The sequence below is a fragment of the Mustela putorius genome, unplaced genomic scaffold, assembly GCF_011764305.1.
Source record: "Mustela putorius furo isolate JIRA1106 unplaced genomic scaffold, ASM1176430v1.1 tig00000106_pilon_pilon_pilon, whole genome shotgun sequence".
NCBI classification, from domain to species: Eukaryota; Metazoa; Chordata; class Mammalia; order Carnivora; family Mustelidae; genus Mustela; species Mustela putorius.
Genome location: NW_025421283.1, coordinates 23,121 through 28,900, shown reverse-complemented (window position 1 = coordinate 28,900; position 5,780 = coordinate 23,121).

The following is a 5,780-nucleotide window of genomic DNA, read 5'->3' as shown; positions in this document are numbered from 1 at the left end:
ACTAGGAGGAGGAATGCCCAACAGAAGAAAAATACAGAGAATGTACCTTCTGCAACAGAGCTAATGGCTATCAACATAGACAATATGACGGAAAGAGATTTCAGGCTAACAAATGTCCAGGCAATAGCTAGGTTGGAGAAAGCCATGGATGACCAAACGGAACTGATTAGGGCCGAACTGAAAGCGACCAGACAGGAAGTTCACAATGTTAGGATGGACCTTAAAGCTACCAGGGAGGAGGTTCACAATGGTCTCAATGAGTTCCAATGTAATCTAAACTCTCTCAAAGCTAGGGTAACTGAGATAGAAGATAGAATTAGTGATCTGGAGGACAAACAGAGAGAAAGGATCAGGAGAAAGCCTGGAACAAACAGCTTAGAAACTATGAAAACAGAATCAGGGAAATAAATAATGCCATGAAGTATTCCAATGTCAGAATTATTGGAACTCCTGAAGGGAAGGAGAAAGAAAGAAGTCTAGAAGATATAGTGGAACAAGTCCTTCATGAAAATTTTCCCAATTTCGTGAATGGAACCAGTGTTCATGTACTAGAGGCTGAACGGTCTCCACCCAAGATTATACATTCCAAAAAAAAAAAATACGACACCTGATAGTCAAATTGAGGAATTATAATTGTAGGTATAATTTCTTGAAAGCTGCCAGGGCAAAGAGGCTCCTTACTTACAGAGGGAAGCCCATCAGAATAACATCATACCTGTCCACAGAGACCTGTCAAGCCAGAAAAGGCTGGCAAGATATAATCAGGGCATTAAATGAGAAGAACATGCAGCCAAGAATACTTTATCCAGCAAGACTGACATTCAAAACGGATGGAGAGATAAAGAGTTTCCAAGACCGGCAAGGCTTAAAAGACTATGCAACCACCAAGCCAATACTGCAGGAAATATTAAGGGGGGTTCTATAAAAGAGGAAAAATCCTAAGAATAGCATTGAACAGAAATATAGAGACAGTCTACAGAAAGAAAGACTTCAAAGGTAACACGATGTCAATAAAAACGTATCTATCAATAATCACTCTGAATGTGAATGGCCTAAATGCGCCCATAAAACGGCACAGGGTCGCAGATTGGATAAAACAACAGGACCCATCCATATCTTGTCTACGAGAGACCCATTTTGAACATGAAGATACACCCAGACTGAAAGTGAAGGGATGGAGAAGCATCTTTCATGCCAATGGGCCTCAAAAAAAGGCTGGGGTAGCGATTCTAATATCAGACAAATTAGATTTTAAACTAAAGATTATAGTCAGAGATCCAGAAGGACACTACATCATTGCTAAAGGGACTATCCACCAAGATGATCTAACAATTGTAAATATCTCCCCAATATGGGAGCAGCCAATTACTTAAGAAAACTGTTAATCAAGACAAAGAGTCATATTGATATGAATACACAAATCATTGGAGATCTTAACACACCTCTCTCAGAAATAGACAGATCATCGAAGCAGCAAATCAATAAAGAAACAAGAGCATTGAATGACACATTGTACCAGATGGACCTCATAGATATATACAGATCATTCCACCCTAAAAGAACAGAATACTCATTCTTCTCAAGTGCACATGGAACCTTCTCAAGAATAGACCACATACTGGGTCACAAATCAGGACTCAACCGATACCAAAAGACTGTGATTATTCCCTGCATATTCTCAGATCACAATGCTTTGAAACTGGAGTTCAATCACAAGGAAAAGTTCAGAAGGAACTCAAACACCTGGAACTTAAATACCACCGTGCTTAAGAATGCTTGGATCAACCAGGAGATCAAGGATGAACTGAAACAATTCATGGAAACCAATGAGAATGAAGATACTTTGATCCAAAACCTATGGGATACAGCAAAGGCAGTCCTAAGGGGGAAATACACAGGCATTCAAGCCTCCCTCAAAAAAATTGAAAAATCCAGAACACAGCAGCTGTAGCTACACCTTAAAGAACTGGAGAATCAACAACAAATCAAACCAACTCCCACATCAGAAGGGAAATAATCAAGATTAGAGCTGAGATCTATGAGGTAGAAACCAGAGATACAGTAGAACGTATCAATGAAACTAGAAGCTGTTTTTTTTAAAGAATCAATAAGATCGATAAACCATTGACTACACTAATCCAAAAGAAAAGAGAGAAAGCCCAAATTAATAAAATTATGAATGAAAAGGGAGAGATCACAACTAACACCAAGGAAGTAGAAACAATCATCAGAAGTTATTATCAACAGTTATGTGCCAATAAGCTAAGCAACCTAGATGAAATGGATGCATTCCTGGAAAACTATAAACTACCAAAATTGAATCAGGAAGAAATCGACAACCTGAATCGACTGATATCTAGAAATGAGATTGAAGCAGTGATCAAAAACCACCCAAAAAACAAGAGCCCAGGACCTGACAGATTCCCTGGGGAATTCTATCAAACTTCCAAAGAAGAAATAACACCTATTCTCCTGAAGCTGTTTCAAAAAATTGAAGCAGAAGGAAAACTTCCTGGCTCTTTCTATGAAGCCAGCATTACCCTGATCCCCAAACCAGGCAAAGACCCTACCAAAAAGGAGAATTTCAAACCAATATCACTGATAAATATGGATGCTAAGATTCTCAACAAGATCCTAGCCAACAGGACCCACCAGCACATTAAGAGATTATCCACCATGATTAGGTGGGATTCATCCCTGGGTTACAAGAATGGTTCAACATTTACAAATCAATCAATGTGATACAACAAATTAATATGAGAAGAAAGAAGAACCACGTGGTCCTCTCAATCGATGCAGAAAAAGGATTTGACAAAATCCAGCATCCATTCCTGATTAAAATGCTTCAAAGTATAGGGATAGAAGGAACATTCCTGAAACTCATCAAATCTATCTATGAAAGACCCACAGCAAATATCATCCTCAGTGGGAAAAAGCTTGGAGCCTTCCCGTTGAAATCAGGAACACGACAAGGATGTCCACTCTCCCCACTCTTGTTCAACATAGTATTAGAAGTCCTAGCAAGAGCAATCGGACAACAAAGAGAAATAAAAGTTATCCAAGTTGGCAATGAAGAAGTCAAACTCTCTCTCTTCACAGATAACATGATTCTTTATATGGAAAACACGAAAGACTCCACCCCCAAACTACTAGAACTCATACAGCAATTCAGCAACGTGGCAGGATACAAAGTCAATGTGCAGAAATCAGTGGCTTTCTTATACACTAACAATGAAAATACAGAAAGGGAAATTAGAGAATCGGTTACATTTACTATACCAACAAGAACAATAAGATACCTGGGAATAAGCCTAACCAACGAGGTAAAGGACCTGTACTTGAGGAACTACAGAACACTCATGAAAGAAATTGAAGAAGACACAAAAAGATTGAAGACCATTCCATGCTCTTGGATTGGAAGAATAAACATTGTTAAAATGTCTATACTGCCTAGAGCAATCTATACTTTTAATGCCATTCCAATAAAAATTCCACTGGTTTTTTTCAAAGAGCTGGAGCAAATAATCCAAAAATTTGTATGGAATCAGAAGAGACCCTGAATCGCTAAGGAAATGTTGAAAAACAAACAAAAAAAAATGGGGGGCATCACGTTACCTGATTTTAAGCTTTATTACAAAGCTGTGATCACCAAGACAGCATGGTACTGGCATAAAAACAGACACATAGACCAGTGGAACAGAATAGAAAGCCCAGATATGGACCCTCTACTCTATGGTCAATTAATCTTCGACAAAAGAGGAAAAAATATACAGTGGAAAAAAGACAGTCTCTTCAATAAATGGTTCTGGGAAAACTGGACACCTATATGTAGAAGAATGAAACTCGACCATTCTCTTACACTGTACACAAAAATAAACTCAAAATGGATAAAAATTCTCAATGTGAGACAGGAATCCATCAGAATCCTAGAGGAGAACTTAGGCAGTATTCTCTTCAATATCAGCCACAGCAACTTTCAAGATATGTCTCCAAAGGCAAAGGAAACTAAAGTGAAAATTAACTTTTGGGACTTCATCAAAATCAAAAGCTTCTGCACAGCAAAGGAAACAGTCAACAAAACAAAGAGGCAACCCATGGAATGGGAGAAGATATTTACAAATGACAGTACAGACAAAAGGTTGATATCCAGGATCTATAATGAACTCCTCAAACTCAACACACACAAAACAGGCAAACATATCAAAAAATGGGCAGAAGATATGAACAGACACTTCTCCAATCAAGACATACAAATGGCTATCAGACACATGAAAAAATGTTCATCATCACTAGCCCTCAGGGAGATTCAAATTAAACCACATTGAAATATCACCTTACACCAGTTAGAATGGCCAAAATTAACAAAACAGGAAACAATATGTGTTGGAGAGGATGTGAGAAAGGGGAACCCTCTTCCACTGTTGGTGGGAATGCAAGTTGGTGCAGCCTCTTTTGAGAACAGTGTGGAGATTCCTCAAGAAATTAAAAATAAAACTTCCCTATGGCCATGCCATTGCACTCCTGGGTATTTACCCCAAAGATACAGATGTCTTGAAAAGAAGGGCTATCTGTACCCCAATGCTTATAGCAGCAATGGCCACGGTCGCCAAACTATGGAAAGAACCAAGATGCCCTTCAACCGACAAATGGATAAGGAAGATGTGGTCCATATACACTATGGAGTATTATGCCTCCATCAGAAAGGATGAATACCCAACTTTTGTAGCAACATGGACAGGACTGGAAGAGATTATGCTGAGTGAAATAAGTCAAGCAGAGAAGAGTCAACTATCATATGGTTTTACTTATTTGTGGAGCATAACAAATATCATGGAGGACAAGGGGTGTTAGAGAGGAGAAGGGAGTTGGGGTAAATTGGAAGGGGAGCTGAATCATGAGAGACTATGGACTCTGAAAAACAATCTGAGGGGTTTGAAGTGGCGGGGGTGTGGGAGGTCTGGGTACCAGGTGATGGGTATTATAGACGGGACTGATTGCATGGAGCACTGGGTGCGGTGAAAAAAGAATGAATGAATACTGTTTTTCTGAAAATAAATAAATCAATTTAATAAAAAAGTAATATATAACAATTACAAAACGTAATATATGTGATTACAAAATAGAATATATGATAATTACATATAGATATATCTATAATCTCTCTTTGTGTCTATAGATATCTACCTCTCTATCTATGCATTCAGCATGAATCCACACAAATATATGAAGCAAATTGTGATGGAATTGAAGTAAAAAGAAACTTAGAAACATAGAAAAATAGTAGGAATTTCAATAATGGATAGAACATTCAGGCAGAAGATCATTCAGGACAAAGAGAGACTTCTAAAATACTACAGATCATATGGACTTAAGAAACACATATAGAATTTCACCCAACAGCAGCAGGATATACATTATTCTAAGTGTTAATGAAATATTACCCATGATAAGTGGGTCATCATAAAACAAACCTTAACATATTTAGGAATACTGAAACCATGCCAAGTGTATTTTCCAATTATAATGGAATAAAACTAGAAATTAATAATATAAGGAAAACTGGATTTTTTAAAAATATGAATTCAGGCAATACACTCTCAGTCAATGGATCAAAAAAATCATAAGTCAAATTAGAAACTGTCTTTTGACAATGAAAAATGAAATCACAACATACCAAAATTTACACAATCAAGCAAAAGCAGTAGTAAGATGAAATATTATAAAGATGATTGTCTAAATTAAAAAAGAGGAAGTGGGAATTCCTGAATGGCTCAGTCATT